General features: G+C 37.3%; 1 non-coding gene across 1 annotated transcript; it reads left to right on the forward strand.

Annotated features, from left to right (window-relative positions):
• Positions 1-19,410: 19,410 nt before the first annotated feature.
• LOC148846229 (small nucleolar RNA R71) lies at positions 19,411-19,517 on the forward strand. The gene has a single exon (XR_016102634.1). It is a non-coding gene; the product is annotated as a small nucleolar RNA R71 (small nucleolar RNA).
• Positions 19,518-20,879: the final 1,362 nt, after the last annotated feature.

Genomic DNA, 20,879 nt, shown 5'->3' on the forward strand with positions numbered 1-20,879 from the left:
ATTCAGTTCATCTCCATTGAAAGAAAAATGTAATGAAAAGAATACCATTAAGTACATTCAATTACCTCTCATTAAGCTTCACATTGAAGTCATTAAATAAATCACATTCTCTTTCATTGAATCCAACATTTATACTTTTGTTTATCATCATTAAATTCCACTAGTAAATCCATATGCAATAATTATTAATAGAAAGAAATTTTATATTTTTAAAATAAACATAGAAATGAAATCATATTTTTCATCTAGGTGGTGGGTAAATAGTTCAACCATTTGGGTCAAATGGAGAATTTCATGATGTCTTAAATAGATAATACAAATTTAGAAATATAAAAAATACAAGAAATATGAAAAGAAAGAAATTTTGAAAACAAATTAGGCACATTTCTATTGTTATATATGTTTCATATTAAAAAATAATTATGATAAAATAGACAAAATTTTATTAATGATGGACATCAAATGTACAATTTAAAACCGATGAGAAATTAAACCATCTTCTTATCTAGGGCGGTGGGTTAGTGATTCAACCTTTCAGCGCAAATATGTTAACCCATGATGTATAATTAAAAATAAAATATTTTAAAATAGAATAGTGTAAAAAAATATGAAACAATTTTTGGTCACATCTATAATATTATATACTAATAATATAAACAAAAAATAAGTATGATAAATAATAGTTATTTTATCAATGATATAAATGAAATGCAAAACCACTTTGAAAATGAAACCATTTCCATATCTAGATGGTAGGTAGGTCAATGATCTAACATTCCAGGTCAGTTAGGTTAATCTATGATGTCATAACTAAGTAATGAATATTACTTAGTTAACTTCCATCTGCTTGAATCAAATGCCCATCTTTCTTGAATCGAATGCTGAGGTAGGCTTTCTCCTGCATTAACTTCCATACCCCTTTTGGTTTAGTTCTACGCGGCTCTCCTTAATTCTTCAAACGGGTAACCTGATCAAGAACTGGACAAAAGATGGAAGGAAGCTGGTTATTGTCGAGTTTCCTCTCCTTCTTCGAGTAAGGGATCAACTCGAAGGGGGGGGGGGGACCCCAGTATTGCCCCAGTTGTTGGATGCTGGCTTGAAGTTGAGGAGTTTTCAAACTCCCTCCTTAGTCTAGACTCTAGGTCAAGTCTTGTCCACAGTCCCAATAAATTTGGGTTTTAACCTATGTAGAGGCATGGTACCAAAAGAGACATGAAGGGGTGAATTCCAATATTGTCCCACTTGTTGGTCTCCAACCTGAATTCTTTAGGGATTATGGAAAGGATAAGCACGGAATGGCTCTTGTAGTGGTTTGGACTTTGGCTGAAACAATTACGAGGTATAGAGTTCAAACATTTGGCTAAGCTCTATCACTAGGTTTGGCATTAGATTAAATGTTTTCCCTACCAAGAAAAATGTGAACATAAAAATAATAAAAATAGCAATAAATCTATACTACATATAAAAGTGCGAATGAGGAGGTATTGGCTTCTGAAAATTTTCTTTACTGAAATACTCCTTCTCTTGAATTCAGTTCATCTCCATTGAAAGAAAAATGTAATTAAAAGAATACCATTAAGTACATTCAATTACCTCTCATTAAGCTTCACATTGAAGTCATTAAATAAATCACATTCTCTTTCATTGAGTCCAACATTTATACTTTTGTTTATCATCATTAAATTCCACTAGTAAATCCATATGCAATAATTATTAATAGAAAGAAATTTTATATTTTTAAAATAAACATAGAAATGAAATCATATTTTTCATCTAGGTGGTGGGTAAACAGTTCAACCATTTGGGTCAAATGGAGAATTTCATGATGTCTTAAATAGATAATGCAAATTTAGAAATATAAAAAATACAAGAAATATGAAAAGAAAGAAATTTTGAAAACAAATTAGGCACATTTCTATTGTTATATATTTTTCATATTAAAAAATAATTATGATAAAATAGACAAAATTTTATTAATGATGGACATCAAATGTACAACTTAAAACCGATGAGAAATTAAACCATCTTCTTATCTAGGGCGGTGGGTTAGTGATTCAACCTTTCAGCGCAAATATGTTAACCCATGACGTATAATTAAAAATAAAATATTTAAAAATAGAATAGTGTAAAAAAATATGAAACAATTTTTGGACACATCTATAATATTATATACTAATAATATAAACAAAAAATAAGTATGATAAATAATAGTTATTTTATCAATGATATAAATGAAATGCAAAACCACTTTGAAAATGAAACCATTTCCATATCTAGATGGTAGGTAGGTCAATGATCTAACATTCCAGGTCAGTTAGGTTAATCTATGATGTCATAACTAAGTAATGAATATTACTTAGTTAACTTCCATCTACTTGAATCAAATGCCCATCTTTCTTGAATCGAATGCTGAGGTAGGCTTTCCCCTGCATTAACTTCCATACCCCTTTTGGTTTAGTTCTACGCGACTCTCCTTAATTCTTCAAACGGGTAACCTGATCAAGAACTGGACAAAAGATGGAAGGAAGCTGGTTATTGTCGAGTTTCCTCTCCTTCTTCGAGTAAGGGATCAACTCGAAGGGGGGGGGGGGACCCCAGTATTGCCCCAGTTGTTGGATGCTGGCTTGAAGTTGAGGAGTTTTCAAACTCCCTCCTCAGTCTAGACTCTAGGTCAAGTCTTGTCCACAGTCCCAATAAATTTGGGTTTTAACCTATGTAGAGGCTTGGTACCAAAAGAGACGTGAAGGGGTGAATTCCAATATTGTCCCACTTGTTGGTCTCCAACCTGAATTCTTTAGGGATTATGGAAAGGATAAGCACGGAATGGCTCTTGTAGTGGTTTGGACTTTGGCTGAAACAATTACGAGGTATAGAGTTCAAACATTTGGCTAAGCTCTATCACTAGGTTTGGCATTAGAATAAATGTTTTCCCTACCAAGAAAAATGTGAACATAAAAATAATAAAAATAGCAATAAATCTATACTACATATAAAAGTGCGAATGAGGAGGTATTGGCTTCTGAAAATTTTCTTTACTGAAATACTCCTTCTCTTGAATTCAGTTCATCTCCATTGAAAGAAAAATGTAATTAAAAGAATACCATTAAGTACATTCAATTACCTCTCATTAAGCTTCACATTGAAGTCATTAAATAAATCACATTCTCTTTCATTGAATCCAACATTTATACTTTTGTTTATCATCATTAAATTCCACTAGTAAATCCATATGCAATAATTATTAATAGAAAGAAATTTTATATTTTTAAAATAAACATAGAAATGAAATCATATTTTTCATCTAGGTGGTGGGTAAATAGTTCAACCATTTGGGTCAAATGGAGAATTTCATGATGTCTTAAATATATAATACAAATTTAGAAATATAAAAAATACAAGAAATATGAAAAGAAAGAAATTTTGAAAACAAATTAGGCACATTTCTATTGTTATATATGTTTCATATTAAAAAATAATTATGATAAAATAGACAAAATTTTATTAATGATGGACATCAAATGTACAACTTAAAACCGATGAGAAATTAAACCATCTTCTTATCTAGGGCGGTGGGTTAGTGATTCAACCTTTCAGCGCAAATATGTTAACCCATGATGTATAATTAAAAATAAAATATTTTAAAATAGAATAGTGTAAAAAAATATGAAACAATTTTTGGTCACATCTATAATATTATATACTAATAATATAAACAAAAAATAAGTATGATAAATAATAGTTATTTTATCAATGATATAAATGAAATGCAAAACCACTTTGAAAATGAAACCATTTCCATATCTAGATGGTAGGTAGGTCAATGATCTAACATTCCAGGTCAGTTAGGTTAATCTATGATGTCATAACTAAGTAATGAATATTACTTAGTTAACTTCCATCTGCTTGAATCAAATGCCCATCTTTCTTGAATCGAATGCTGAGGTAGGCTTTCTCCTGCATTAACTTCCATACCCCTTTTGGTTTAGTTCTACGCGGCTCTCCTTAATTCTTCAAACGGGTAACCTGATCAAGAACTGGACAAAAGATGGAAGGAAGCTGGTTATTGTCGAGTTTCCTCTCCTTCTTCGAGTAAGGGATCAACTCGAAGGGGGGGGGGGGGACCCCAGTATTGCCCCAGTTGTTGGATGTTGGCTTGAAGTTGAGGAGTTTTCAAACTCCCTCCTTAGTCTAGACTCTAGGTCAAGTCTTGTCCACAGTCCCAATAAATTTGGGTTTTAACCTATGTAGAGGCATGGTACCAAAAGAGACATGAAGGGGTGAATTCCAATATTGTCCCACTTGTTGGTCTCCAACCTGAATTCTTTAGGGATTATGGAAAGGATAAGCATGGAATGGCTCTTGTAGTGGTTTGGACTTTGGCTGAAACAATTACGAGGTATAGAGTTCAAACATTTGGCTAAGCTCTATCACTAGGTTTGGCATTAGAATAAATGTTTTCCCTACCAAGAAAAATGTGAACATAAAAATAATAAAAATAGCAATAAATCTATACTACATATAAAAGTGCGAATGAGGAGGTATTGGCTTCTGAAAATTTTCTTTACTGAAATACTCCTTCTCTTGAATTCAGTTCATCTCCATTGAAAGAAAAATGTAATTAAAAGAATACCATTAAGTACATTCAATTACCTCTCATTAAGCTTCACATTGAAGTCATTAAATAAATCACATTCTCTTTCATTGAATCCAACATTTATACATTTGTTTATCATCATTAAATTCCACTAGTAAATCCATATGCAATAATTATTAATAGAAAGAAATTTTATATTTTTAAAATAAACATAGAAATGAAATCATATTTTTCATCTAGGTGGTGGGTAAATAGTTCAACCATTTGGGTCAAATGGAGAATTTCATGATGACTTAAATAGATAATGCAAATTTAGAAATATAAAAAATACAAGAAATATGAAAAGAAAGAAATTTTGAAAACAAATTAGGCACATTTCTATTGTTATATATTTTTCATATTAAAAAATAATTATGATAAAATAGACAAAATTTTATTAATGATGGACATCAAATGTACAACTTAAAACCGATGAGAAATTAAACCATCTTCTTATCTAGGGCGGTGGGTTAGTGATTCAACCTTTCAGTGCAAATATGTTAACCCATGACGTATAATTAAAAATAAAATATTTAAAAATAGAATAGTGTAAAAAAATATGAAACAATTTTTGGACACATCTATAATATTATATACTAATAATATAAACAAAAAAATAAGTATGATAAATAATAGTTATTTTATCAATGATATAAATGAAATGCAAAACCACTTTGAAAATGAAACCATTTCCATATCTAGATGGTAGGTAGGTCAATGATCTAACATTCCAGGTCAGTTAGGTTAATCTATGATGTCATAACTAAGTAATGAATATTACTTAGTTAACTTCCATCTGCTTGAATCAAATGCCCATCTTTCTTGAATCGAATGCTGAGGTAGGCTTTCTCCTGCATTAACTTCCATACCCCTTTTGGTTTAGTTCTACGCGACTCTCCTTAATTCTTCAAACGGGTAACCTGATCAAGAACTGGACAAAAGATGGAAGGAAGCTGGTTATTGTCGAGTTTCCTCTCCTTCTTCGAGTAAGGGATCAACTCGAAGGGGGGGGGGGGGACCCCAGTATTGACCCAGTTGTTGGATGCTGGCTTGAAGTTGAGGAGTTTTCAAACTCCCTCCTCAGTCTAGACTCTAGGTCAAGTCTTGTCCACAGTCCCAATAAATTTGGGTTTTAACCTATGTAGAGGCTTGGTACCAAAAGAGACGTGAAGGGGTGAATTCCAATATTGTCCCACTTGTTGGTCTCCAACCTGAATTCTTTAGGGATTATGGAAAGGATAAGCACGGAATGGCTCTTGTAGTGGTTTGGACCTTGGCTGAAACAATTACGAGGTATAGAGTTCAAACATTTGGCTAAGCTCTATCACTAGGTTTGGCATTAGAATAAATGTTTTCTCTACCAAGAAAAATGTGAACATAACAATAATAAAAATAGCAATAAATCTATACTACTTATAAAAGTGCGAATGAGGAGGTATTGGCTTCTGAAAATTTTCTTTACTGAAATACCCCTTCTCTTGAATTCAGTTCATCTCCATTGAAAGAAAAATGTAATTAAAAGAATACCATTAAGTACATTCAATTACCTCTCATTAAGCTTCACATTGAAGTCATTAAATAAATCACATTCTCTTTCATTGAATCCAACATTTATACTTTTGTTTATCATCATTAAATTCCACTAGTAAATCCATATGCAATAATTATTAATAGAAAGAAATTTTATATTTTTAAAATAAACATAGAAATGAAATCATATTTTTCATCTAGGTGGTGGGTAAATAGTTCAACCATTTGGGTCAAATGGAGAATTTCATGATGTCTTAAATAGATAATACAAATTTAGAAATATAAAAAATACAAGAAATATGGAAAGAAAGAAATTTTGAAAACAAATTAGGCACATTTCTATTGTTATATATTTGTCATATTAAAAAATAATTATGATAAAATAGACAAAATTTTATTAATGATGGACATCAAATATACAACTTAAAACCGATGAGAAATTAAACCATCTTCTTATCTAGGGCGGTGGGTTAATGATTCAACCTTTCAGCGCAAATAGGTTAACCCATGACGTATAATTAAAAATAAAATATTTTAAAATAGAATAGTGTAAAAAAATATGAAACAATTTTTGGACACATTTATAATATTATATACTAATAATATAAACAAAAAATAAGTATGATAAATAATAGTTATTTTATCAATGATATAAATGAAATGCAAAACCACTTTGAAAATGAAACCATTTCCATATCTAGATGGTAGGTAGGTCAATGATCTAACATTCCAGGTCAGTTGGGTTAATCTATGATGTCATAACTAAGTAATGAATATTAAATATATATATATATATATATATATATATATATATATATATATATATATATATACGCACACTTCCCTTTCCATCCTCCACCTCTTTTAATCTTAACCGCTCATTTTAGGGCTCTTCTTTATAGCTTTTAAAACCTAGGGCACCACCTATTCTGCTAATCCTCACCATTCAGCCCCTCACCTCCAAATTTCAGCCACTCCCTCCATCTTATATCCCAACCATTCAAATAGGACACCACCTATTCTTTTAATCTTAACCCTTCAACCCTAGATTTTCTAATCTACACCCTCCATTTCTGGGCGCCCAAATCTCAGCCATACATAATATTGGGTGCTTTCTTCTTCCATTTTCAGCCATAGGATCACCCCAAAACCATCTTAGACATCCATTAGAAACCCTAGGGCATTCTTGGATCAACTTTGTTTATTTCTTTTATTTCTTTTGTTGATTTTTGCACTTTATTAAATTTTGAATTTTAGTTCTTGTTTTGTTTAACTCCAAATCATTTAATTTCAGCAATTATAGATTTTATTTTCTTATTTTTATTTTCAATTCTCGATTATATTCTCTTGTTCAGATCTAAGTACATATTAATTTTTCCCTCACTTCCTTATGGATACGACCCATTCTCAACCCTTTACTGCGTTAGTAGTGTATTACATAGAAACACATCATAATGACATGAATCAATTATGTATTTTATTCATTTACAATAAATGTCAAAAGATACATCAATCTGATTGGAGCTAAGGGCATAACTGTATAACAAAAGCAAGGTAATTTCAAATCTTTTGTCATAGAGACCAATTTGTTGGCTACTTTTGCATCCTGGTGTATTGACTCTGGGACTTCTACTCATTCATGTAACACATTGCCAGGGTTCAAGACAAACAAAAGGTTGAATAATGGAGAAGTAACTCTTTACTTGGGGACTTCTGCAATAGTTGCAACTGCAACCATAGGAACTACAGATTTGTATTTCAGAGAAGGAATAATTACTCTTAAAGATTATCTTTAAGTACCTAATTGAGAAGAAATTTGATTTTTGTTTTGTGTATGGATGATTATTCTATTTTATTCTATAATGTGATTATTATTAAATGGAATAACAAATTCCTCACTTACGGAGAACTTGAGAATGGTCTATATGTTCTCCATCCTTCTCTAGAAACAAATTTAACCGAAACTACGTTGGATATAATCCCCAAGAAAAGAACTCATGATACAGTTAATCCCACGTGCCTATGGCATTACCAACTTGGCCACATTAATATAGATTGTATCACAATGTTGGTAAATGATGGTCCTTTGGATTTTCTAACTGTAGAAGATCTTCCAACCTTTAAACCTTACCTTCAGAGTAAGATGGCGAAGTTGCCATTTATGAATAAGCCTGAAAGAACTACAGGCACTCTTAACCTAATATATACTGATGTATGTGGTCCCATGAATGTTAGGACACATAACCAGCACATTTATTTTATAACATTTACTGATGACTTTTCATGGTATGGTTACGTGTATCTAATGAGACACAAGTCTGAATCCTTTGAAAAGTTCAAGGAGTTTAGACAAGAGGTCAAGAAATAGTTGGAGAGACAAATTAAGGCCCTTCGATCAAATTGGGTAGGTGAATATCTCTTTGACGTATTTAGGGAGTATTTAAAGGAAAATGGGATTGTATCACAACTAGCCCCTCCTGCAACACCACAATTAAACAGTGTATGCCCTTAGCTCCAATCAGATTGATGTACTTGATAACATTTATTATAAATGAACAAAAATGCATATATAATTCATTTGATTTGGTGTGTTTCTGTGTAATACCCTTAAACTTGACACTTATAAGACTTGTGTTAGTTTAGAATCTTCACAGTCGTTGGATAGATCTATGGAGATTTGTCCTGTCAAGGCTAACACTGATGTGCCACCAATTTGGTTGTGGTGGCTTGTCTCAGCTACCAGGGTGAAACTTGAGGTACATCTAGTGTGGGTTTTCTTGAAACCCTGAACCAGACCAAATTCCAGTACTGCACTAGGTGTCAGATTGGGCTGTCTTTGATATGCTAATCAGTGAGATCCTTAGACGGGGTCAAGACCTGGGTACGTTGTGACAGTTCGAGAATTCACCTGAGTGGGTGATCATAGTGACAGGATCAGCCCTTTGTCGAACAAAGTGAATAATCAGGGAATGCATTCTCTCTAATGGAAACCTAAATTGCCAGCAGTTGATTTCAAATGTGTTTGAAATTTGTTTTGCAAACTATATTTATATAGAGATATATCTATATATATTATATCTATATATATATATATATTATGGTTTCAAAATGTTTGCAAGAGGTTTTAATTCTTGGGATCCATGTGAGTAGAGAGTGCAGCACTGTACCTTGCAGCCGAGGGAGAGGTACTCTCTTGTCGGGTAGTGTTTGATCATTAAGAGCTGAGAAATTACGTGTAAGGCCATTGAGAGCAATACCTGATGGGCTAATCTTGCATCTGCTACATTCTTTGGGTTTTCATAAGGTGGCTGGATCCCAATGACCATTTAGTGTAAATGTTGGCCCCATTAAAAGCCCATGGTGATGGACTCAGGGGATCACTTTGTCTTACAATGAATTTGGCCAGGCCTTGTAATAGAGGTTGGGCTAAACACATGTGGTTGTTGTGTAGATTGATGTTAGGGTCCCATGCCATACAAAGAGAGACAATGTAGCCAGCAGATTAAAGGGTAAGTGAGCTATGTGACTTAATGGGCCTTATGCCCATTTCGAATTGGGCTTAAGTCAATTGATTAAAAGGGGGGGGGTGGCGTGCTGTCGTAGGCACCCAAAAATAAAGCCTATACTCGTAAAAATAAAATGCAGTAGTGAGACTAAGGATCATTACCGCAGAGAGTATCTAACCTAAATTATGTGCTACGTGAATCAAAGATAGAGGGGAGGTGTATGTAATGAAAACCAGAATTAAAAGAAAGAACATCAGAATTAAAAAAAAAAACAAAATTTAAATGGGAAGCAAGGTAATTTAGAGTGCTGAAACTAACCAAAAGAACGAATCTTGGTCTAGGATAACATCCACCATCATAATTTCACTACTGATCATCGATGCAAAATAAATCAATTCAGAATTCGAATATTCATCATAGGAATTACTTTCCTACATCTCTCTATCATAGTTAATCAGAAAACAAGCGATCCTCTTAATCCTTACTACTAAACAACCCCTAAACAAGCGTTAAAGATTTAATCCAGCAATAGCCTTAAACATTAGAGATTGATGAAGCTAAACAACACAAGCACAAGCAGTTGCATTTAATTCAGTCAAGTGTTCTTCCTAGGATCTAACAATTTTTGACGTAGCAAATCATTAAACTCTAGTTGCTTCATAGATTAAAGGGATCAAATAATTACAGATTTGATATCTAATCTAGCAATAGATTTTAATGAATAATAAACCAGTAGGCCTCCTAGCAATCAAACGAAACAATCATAGACATAAACATAGAAGAACATTCGATACTCAAAGCATGAATCAAACAATAAAAATCGAATTAGATCTCGCAGTTTGGTGGATTTTGAGGCTTTTGCTTCCTTCGACCAAGTATGAGAGTTTAGCCACGCATGGTCATGGTGAAAACTCAAGAAAATCAGAGAATAGAGAAGAGAGGAGAAGAGAAGAGAAGAGAGGTTCGGCTGCCCTTTTTATGATTGCTCTTCTTGATGTTTTTTTTTCCTCTTTTCTTTATCTCTTCTTCCCCCAAAAGAAGCTTGCCAAATCTCCTAAAATTTCTCTAGGTAATCAATCTCCAAGTTTGACTTATCAAGAAAAGACTAAAAAATAAGATAAAACAAAGTTCTTGTGTGACGCGTCTTCAACACGTCACCAGTGTAGTTTTAGAGAATTCAGGCCTGATTTTGACCTTGATGCAGTTCATATCTATCAAAACTCAAAACATGAAAGTTGTAGAGCTTTTCCTTATCTTTCCAACACATCTTGAATCGGAGTCCAAATGGGAGAGTTATGCTCAATCTACCACATGGCGCCAAAACTGTGTAAAATTACCCGATTAGCCTTGTTTTTCACTTAACGCCTCATTCTGTGCCCTAAACCAAAATATAAGAATAATGAGTGCATTTGGGCATAAAATAAATATAAAATACTAAATATTAAGAGAGAAAAATATGATAATTTTCGTTCTCATCAGGGGGGCAAAATCTGATTTATAACCTGGTTAGGATTAGCTAAAGGATAAGATAAGTATTATCCATTTAAGAGTCAAGATCATAATATAAGATTTGGATCAATAAAATCTCTCCAAATTGGATTAGGAGGCTGATCCAAAGAAGGCTATAAATAAGGGGGTGAATTGCTTAGTTTAGACACACTCTGCAACCGACAGAATTCTCCCCAGTTCTTGCCGCGCCTACCCTGTTCGATTTCCAGCTATGGAACTAACCTAGAAAGGTTCTTGATATTGTTTCTTACTAGAAGATGCAATCTGAAGTCGTGCTCACCAGCCCTTGCTCGACTCTTATTGAAGAATTTAGGTTCTTGCTGAAGAACCATCCTACTGATCCTGTTTCACCACACACTATGTCATCTTCAGTGGAGGCAGGTTTTGGTTTTTATCTTTGGCTGTGAACACCTACATTGGGAGTTACTATTACTTCATATCAGGTATATCCTTCACTTCCCTTTTGGTTTCAGATCTAGTACAGTTTTGATTCAAGAATGATCTTTGAAAATGCAGTTTTCTAAATAAGGGAATGCGATTCTCAGATGGGAGAAAAAGAAATTTTTGAAATTTCGCCCAACCTTCCTACAGGGTTTGGCCATCCATATGATGGATCTCCCATCCCTTCAGTGGTATCAGAGTCAGTTCACATTCTTGAACCAAAATCAGACCTGATTTGAACCTGTGCAAAATAGGCATAATCGGTTCTACTCGATTTGCACAGATCAGGGTTTTCTCTGAGAATCCGGTTCTCAGCTATGGGTGAATGATCAGAAATATTTATAGAAATGTTCTATATTTATTTCTTGAATTATGGGTTGTTCATATTGTGGAGATCGAAATCTTTATCGGTGCCAAGAATTTCCATACCTATTGTATTATTCTATTCATTCTTGGTCTGTAAATAATTTTTTTTTATTTTTTAGACGGAATGTATAGGATTTATTCTAATGTAAATTAATAGAGAAATTAGGTTTCTATTTTTTTCATTGGAAGAAGTGCTGGTTCATGTGGAGGAAAAGAAGATGTTTGTGCATATAGAAGATCTACGATATATGATTTGCAGAAAATAAATATGCAAACTATGACTAAGCTCTTTCTTATAGGTTTGCAGCCACACGAACAACCCATTGTTATGTTTAATTGTTGATTATTGATTATCAATTAATCCAAATTTTTGATTTTTTTCCAGCAACCCTGCATGGTTCGGCCATCCATATGATGGATCTCCCTTCCCTTCAGTGGTATTAGAGCCAGGTTTAAGTCTTGAACCAAATTTAGACTAGATCTGAAGTTGCGCAAATTGGTAGAAACTATTCTACCCGATTTGCGCAAATTTGCAGTTTTTCTAAGAATTCGGTTCTCAACTTTGGGCATTTGATCTAAAATTAATTCTTTATTATTATATAATAATTATAGAATGATTCTATGATTATTTCTTGAATTTTTGGGCTATTTGTGTGATGGAGATTGAATTCTTTTGTGGCGCCAAGATCTACGCACCCTGCAATCTTTATTCTATTCTTTTGATCTGTAATTAATTTTTTTTTTATTTTTAGACAAAATGTGTAGGATTCGGTATGATATAACTAATAGAAAATTAGGTTTTTCTATTTTTTTACATTCGAAGACATGCCGGAGTGCCGAGGAGAAGAAGAAATTTTGTAGAAAAGAGATCTGTAATTTGCGATTTATAGAAAACTATTTTTCTATCTGCGATTAACCCTTTTCTTGCAGGTTTGCAGTTTGTCTGGATCATCACACTTACAGCCACATGATTATATTTTCTTGCTATTTTTTATTGTTAATTTTGGCTGTAATTAATTTCAGATCATAATCTTGATAATTGCATCGTGTTGGACACCAAACCCTAGGCCGAATTGACCTAGTTTGGTCCAAACTAGTTGGACCAATTCCATGGTTCAATGGGGTCTGCTCTCAGCCCCATGGGTCATGTTTTAGGTAAGCCAAATTCAGTTATGGGCCAAGGATTTGATGGCCCATTAACTGATGCAATTCGGCCCACCCCTGTAAAACCTTGTTTTGTTAAGTTAAAGCAGAATCAATCCTTTTACTAACATTAATCTCAGATTCGCCCCATGAACTGGTGATCATATCAGCCCAGTTCGAAATGGGCTTTTGGTCCATTAAGTGTTCAATGTTTAGCCAGTTTCCAATTTGCTGCCCAGTTGGGCTTCTTTGTATGGCGTGGGACCCAAGCATTGATCTACACACCAGCCACATGGGTTTGGCCTAGCCTTTGTTACAAGGCCCAACCGAATTCACTGAAGGACTCAGTGACCCCTTTGAGCCCATCACATGGACCCTATGGGCCCAACACTTACATTAAGTGGTCCCTGGGCCAAGCCATCTTATAAAAGCCCAGGGACTGTGGGCAGGTGCAAGATTAGCCCATCAGGTATTATCCTAAATGGTCTTACATTTAACCTCTCAGCCCTTAATGATCAAGCACTGCCCGACAAGAGAAGACCTCTCTCTTGGCTGCAAGGAACAGTGCCGCACTCTCTACTCACATGGATCCTGGGAATTAAAACCTTTTGCAAATCTTTTGAAACCGTACATATACATGTATATATATTAATTTTGCAAAACAAAATTCCAACGATTGAAATCAACTGCCGGCAGTTTGGTTTCCATCAGAGAGAGTGCAGTCCTGATCATTACCATTGTTCGACAAAGGGGTTGATCCTGTCACTATGACCACTCACTCAGATGAATTCTCAGACTGCCCCAACATGTCCAGGTTTTGACCCCCACTAAGGATCTCACTGATTGACACATCAAAGACAGCCCGATCCGACACCTAGCAATGTGTCATAATCGAGTCTAGGGGTCAGGTGTAACTTTCTAGTTTTTCCCATCTGTCTTCAAAGTCTAGGGCAATACTGGAAATCTGGTCTGGTTCAAGGGTTCAAGCAATCCCATACTGCATGTGCCTTGGGTCTTACCCTGATGGCCGAAAGAAGCCATCCCAACACTTGGTGGCACATCAGTATCAACCTTGGCAGGATAACTCTCCCCAGACTTATCCAATGGCTGTGAACATTTAAAACTAATACAAGTTTCTATAAGTGTCCAATTTTAGGGTCTTACATAGAATTACACCAAACAACATGAATCAAACATGCGCTTTAATTTATTTCCAGTAAATAATAAAAGTACATCAAATCCGATTGAAGCTAAGGGCATACAAGACTGTCTAACACCAACCACAACATCGAGGAGTATTATGATCTCAAGAACAAGATCGAGTCTCTCATTCACTACGAGCACTTGAAAGATTATATTGAAGGCAACACCCCGATGTCATCCTCGCAGCAATCATAGGCTGGGCCCAACATCCATCACCCCCTAGTTGGAGTCATTGAAATCATAGCTAGGGGCTCATCCATAGGAGGAGCATCTACCTCATCTTGAGAGGCATGCGCCCGATAGTATAACATTAAGGGCCAAGCACCAAAGAGGTCGAGGCCAGAGGACCTCATCTCCTTCTTAGATGATGACCTACAAAGGGTTTCTGTGCCCCACGACAATGTGTTGGTGGTGTCAATCATCATCGCCAACTACATGGAGAAAAGCGTCCTCATAGACAACAGCTCTTCGGCCGACATCCTGTTCTATGAGACATTTGAGAAGATGTAACTAACACCAAACCGATTGTAGCCTATTTACATGCCACTCATCGGGTTTTTTAGAGCAGCTATTAGACCTAAAGGGAAGATAACCCTACTGGTCACTGTAGGGACCGAACCTTGGCACGCCTCTCGAATGACTAAGTTCTTGATTGTGAAGATAGGCTCATTTTACAACACCATCATAGGGAGTCTAACCTTTCACACACTTAAGGCAGTCTTCTCATCTTACCACCTTTCCATGAAGTTCCCCATGGAGCATGGTGTAAGAGTGAGTAGTTAGGGGAAACCAACAAGCTGCCAGATAGTGCTACGTTATGGTGCTGAAAGGCAAGAACAAGGAAGCCCTACCATTGGAGGGGCTCGACCTTAGGGATGAATCATGAGGCCGAGGCCAGCCAGTTGAGGGCCTCATCTCGGTTCCCCTAGACAAGGCCAAGCTCGAGAAAATGGTACGAATTGGATCTTGCCTCCCTTAAGACACTTTTTCAATTGTTAAGCTTCCTCAAACCCAATATTGACATGTTTTCTTGGTCCTTCACTGATATGCTAGGAATTGACCATTCGGTCATTAGTCACAAACTAAGCATGGACCCGAGTTATAGGCCGGTTTGGAAAAAGAATAGGAACTTTCCATTGGAGTGCTGGAAAGCCATTGAAAATGCGGTGGACAAGCTACTCGGTGCTAGTTTCATAAGAGAGGTATACTACCCGAAATGGCTATCTAATGTGGTCATGGTTACGAAAGTTAATGGGAAATGACTTATATGCATTGACTTCACAAATCTCAACAGGTGATCAAGGACGCCCCGTAAGTGAAGTGGACACATCGGCTGAAGGCAAATCCTAGTGTAAGAAATAAAAATTTGTATTGTAATTTCAATAAAGACCACGGTCATAGTACCGAAATTTGTAAAAACCTCCACGACGAGATAGAAGAGCTCATCCGTCGTGGATACTTAAGAAATTTTGTACAGAACAATAATAATAATAAAGCAGGTCAGCAGGGAAGAAGATTAGAAATGTTCCCAAATCCAGCAGGCAAAGAGCAGCCCCCTGAAGAAAGACCAGTTCGGGGAACTATTCATGTGATTGTCAGAGGTTCAATCATCGCGGGCTGCACCTCAGTAACAACTTGGACATCAGCTCGCGAGGCCACTAGGGAAGAGCAGAATCCCTCGAAGTGGCCAAGGATGGAAGACCTGATCTTCTTCACAGAGGATGATGTGCGCGGGGTCCACTACCCCCATGATGATGCACTTGTCATAAAGATAAAGATTAATGACTTTGAAGTCAGGCGTGTCCTCGTCGACTCTGGGAACTCGCCAAATATCCTTTTTAAAGCAGCATTCGACAAACTTCAGCTCTGGGAGAGCGATCTCAAGCCTGCAAGCACTCCCTTGGTAGGTTTCAGCGGAGAGGAATTCAAGCCCCTCGGAAGAGTCACTGTACCTGTGGAGGTCAGCACCTGGCCTAGCATGGTAAGGCTCAACCACAATTCCTTGGTGGTCGCAATTCCCTCCCCGTATAATGCCATAGTGGGTCAGCCCATCACCCCTGCCTTACGCACGGTGGTCTCCACCTACTAGGTGGCGATGAAGTTCCCTACGGACTTTGGAGTCGGGGTGGCACAAGGCGATCGGCTTGAGTGCCGCAAATGCTACATTGCCACCCTCAAAGGAAAAGCCAAGGTGGTAGATGACCTCGAGTTAGAGCGACTTGTGGAGCAGTGCAAGGAACGAGCTACACCCATTGAAGAGACTGTCTCCATCCCGGCATCGGTAGAGGACCCAACTCAGACACTTCAAATCGGCGCTTCTATTGAGGAGCCTCTGCGATCCCAACTGGTAAGTTTTTTACTTGAAAATTTAGATGTTTTTGCATGGTCCGTAGTAGAGTTGCCCGGCAAAGACCCTAGCATCATAACTCACAAGCTTAATATTGATCCTGTAGTTAGGCCCGTTAGACAGAAGAAACACAACTTAGCCCCAGAACGATGGAGAGCAGTTGACGAGGAGGTCGGGAAGCTTCTCGCAGCCGACTTTATCAGAGAGGTCAATTACCCGAGTTGGGTGGCCAACCCCGTTCTGGTAAAAGAGGCTAATGGAAAATGGTGAATGTGCGTCGATTATACCGATCTAAACCGAGCTTGCCCAAAGGACTGCTTCCCTCTCCCTAGGATCAACCATCTAGTGGACGCAACCTCAGGGCATGAGTTGCTGAGTTTCTTAGATGCCTATTCGGGCTACAACCAGATCAGGATGGACCCAGTTGACGAAGAAAAGACTGCCTTCATAACCGAGCTCGACTTGTACTGTTACAAGGTCATGTCCTTTGGGCCAGGGCAACCTTTCAGAGACTTGTAAATAAATTATTTGAACCATTGATTTGCAGAAAAATAGAATGTTATGTAGACGACATGGTCGTCAAAACCCAATTTTCACATGATTTAATACAAGATTTGCATTCAATTTTTGATATTCTGTAGAAGTTTAACATGAAATTGAACCCGAATAAGTGTGGCTTCGGTGTCACCTTAGGTAAATTCCTAGGGTACATCATTAACCGGTGCGGCATTGAGGCTAACCCAGATAGAATTAAGGCTATCCTAGAATGAGACCACCCTGGAAATTGAAGGAGGTTCAAAAATTGAACGGCCTTATAGCTGTTCTAAGTCGTTTCATGTCCAAATCGGCAGATCGCTGCCTGCCTTTCTTTAAGTCAATAAAAAGCAAAGGCTTTGAATGGACCAAAGAGTGCCAGCTCGCGTTCGACGAGCTCCAAAGGTACCTTGCCAGCATCCTAGTCTTAACCCGATCTGAAGAGGGTGATGTTTTAGAGTTGTACCTCTCGGCAAGTGACGAGGTGGTCAGCTCGGTATTAATAAGAGATGTAGATCGGGTCCAACGACTCGTCTACTATGTTAGTAAATTGTTGTAGGGAGCAGAGACAAGGTATCTAGAGATAGAAAAGATGACCTATGCACTAGTCATTGCAGCCTGGAAGCTCCGTCCGTACTTCCAAGCTCACACTGTCATCGTTCTTACCAACAAACCCCTGAGGCAAGTCTTGCTCAAGCTCAATGTCTCTGGTAGATTGACGATGTTGGCCATCGAGATCAGCGAATACGATCTCCAATACCAGCCGCGAACTACTATCAAGGCCCAAGCCTTAGCAGATTTTGTCGCATAATGCACCTTTAGCTCCGAAGTCCCCAGGCCGGTCGAAAATGAGGCTCCCAGCTCGGATGAACCTAAGGTTCCCAGGCCGGTTGAGCTCGAGCACCGTGAAGTAGCAACCAACGCGGCATCTCTCCTAGTGAGACCAAGTGCAAACTGGGATGAGGAGCTTTGGATCCTTCATGTAGATGGCTTGTCAAACCAACAGGGCAGCAGAGCTAGGATCCTTCTGTACGGGCCAAGCGGTGTGAAGCTGGAGTATGCACTATGCTTCGAGTTCGCAGCATCCAACAATGAAGTGGAGTATGAGGCGTTACTAGCCAGACTGGCTCTAGAAAATGAAGTGAAAGCCAAACACATTGTCATATGCAATGATTCTCAGCTCGTGGTCGACCAGGTTATGGGTGAGTACGAAGCTCGCGAGCCAACCATGATCTTTTACTTAGCCAAAGTAAGAGAGGCTCTCCTCAACTTCCAGTCCCACTTCATCCAGTAGATCCCAAGATCAGAGAATGCTGAGGCCGATGCCCTATCCCAGCCTGTTATGGAATGGAACTTGTGGTTGTTGGTGCATCCCTTGTTGTGCTTCTGGTTGTTCCGTCTTCTGTTGTCTGGTCCCAAGACTTGTTTCTGCCTTGGGTTCAGCCCAATTCTTCTTTTCTACCTCAGGCAACTCCTTTCCACTCCTTAAGGTAATAGCTTGCACCTGCTCTCGTGGATTCACTTCAGTGTTGCTTGGAAGAGTTCCCGACAGTCTGGAAGAGATTAATTGTGCCAATTGCCCCACTTGGTTTTCCAGGTTTTTGATTGAGGCTTCTTGGTTCTGGAACCTAGTTTCTGCACCTGCTATAAATTTTGTCATCAGTTCCTCCAAATTGGATTTTGGTTCAGGCTGATGATAAGTCTGGTGGAACGGCTTGGAAATATGCTGATTTGGCCAGGACTGGTTTGAATGTCCCCTCCATCCTGGATGAAAAGTATGGTGACTCTGGTAACCCTGCTGTCTTGACGAATTGCTGACATAGTCAACTTGTTCAGTAGATGGTCTGAACTGATTGCCAACTTGGCAGTCTGTACTGATGTGGCCTCCCCCACACAATTCATAATTAAGAGGCTGCACATGCATGGCAGCTATCTGCATTTCATCTATTTTCTTACTGAGTGCTCCTATTTGTGCAGATAGTGCTGTACAAGTGTCAACATTATGCAAGCCTTGCTGCTTCCTAGTTTGAGTTCTTTCCGAATGCCATTGATAGTTGTTGGCTGCCATTTCCTCAATAAGTGCATGGGCAACCTCAGGAGTTTTATTATTTATGGATCCTCCGGCTGCAGCATCTAATATGGTCTTATTTGAGTCAGTAAGACCATTATAGAAAGTCTGCACTTGCAGCCAAATGGGGAGGCCATGGTGAGGAACTCTCCTTAATAGCTCCTTGTATCGTTCCCATGACTCATATAAAGATTCCCCCTCTTGCTGGAAAAAAGTAGTGATGTCATTCCTCATTTTAGCAGTTTTAGAAGGGGGAAAATATTTAGAGAGAAAACGACTGGCCATTTCGTCCCACGTAGCTATTGATCCTGCCGGTAATGAATTCAGCCATGCTTTGGCTTTATCCTTCAAAGAAAATGGGAATAACCTCAACCTAATGGCGTCATCACTTACCCCATTGTGTTTGAAGGTGTCACAAATTTCTAAAAAGTTAGAAATGTGTGCATTGGGATCTTTGTGGGCCAATCCACAGAATTGCACCATGTTTTGAATCATTTGTATGATGGCAGGTTTGATCTCAAAGTTGTTAGCAGCAATATTGGGCCTTATAATGCTGAAGGCAGCTCCAGTGAGAGTGGGTTTGGCATAGTCCATCATAGTCCTCTGCTCAGCCATTTCTTGAGCTTCTTGAGCTTCTTGTGCTTCTTGTCTGACTTGCCTAGCAGCTCTTAAACGGACACGGAGAGTCCGTTCAATCTCCGGGTCGTAAAGGATCTCTTCCAGTTCAGGTCTGCTTGTCATAAACTGTTAAGGTCAAAGCAATAAAAAGGCCGATATTCACAAAAGAAAATAAATAACTAATTCTATCACACTGAAAATGTAAAGTGAATTATTGGAATACAAAAACCTACATCCTATCATGAATAAATGAAGCCGATTATACTAAAAGCAGATTTAAACCAATCATCTTAATCAAGGTTCCTTTATCTACATTCATCGATTGCAACATCTGAATTCAGACCCAATTTAGTTGAGTTCAGATCTACAAGTCTTTGGTATTGTTAGTCCAGAGAAATTAACAAATAATAATTCAGATTTGAGCTGTATATTCATACACACTCATTGGTATACACTACAATATACATCCATTAAGGTTGGAATCAAATCTGTGATGCTTTAGGGCTAAAATCAGATCTGATCTGAAAAATATATTAAAAGGATCTGAAATAAACTAAAACCAGTCCTGAGTTAGGCTTGGTTTAAGGATTTTAAGCTCTACAATTGAAGCTCAAACCTGTATAGCTGATGCATATCAAACACTTGCTAAGACCTGAAAATTGGGTCTGCAATGTTTGGTATTGCAAGCTATTCGGTCCACACAACTTTTGTAGAAATCTGAAATCAGGTCTGCTAACTGTTGTACTATAGCAGCCCTGCTACAGATCTGAATGCTAATAGAAATACTTGGAAAGTGCTAATTTTTTTTTTATTAAATAACTTAGGCATCACAATTATTCAACCCAAACATACACCTCCTTAGCTAATGTAGCTCGGTTACAAGTGGATAAAGCAAATGTTCAGTTCACCCAAAATCAAAAATGTGCTCTGTATCAGTTCAGTCCTCAACTATAGTTCAGATCTGTATCAGTTCAGATCTGA

Source organism: Nelumbo lutea, chromosome 7 (genome assembly GCF_056320005.1).
Source record: "Nelumbo lutea isolate HS-2025 chromosome 7, American lotus-T2T, whole genome shotgun sequence".
Taxonomy (NCBI): domain Eukaryota; kingdom Viridiplantae; phylum Streptophyta; class Magnoliopsida; order Proteales; family Nelumbonaceae; genus Nelumbo; species Nelumbo lutea.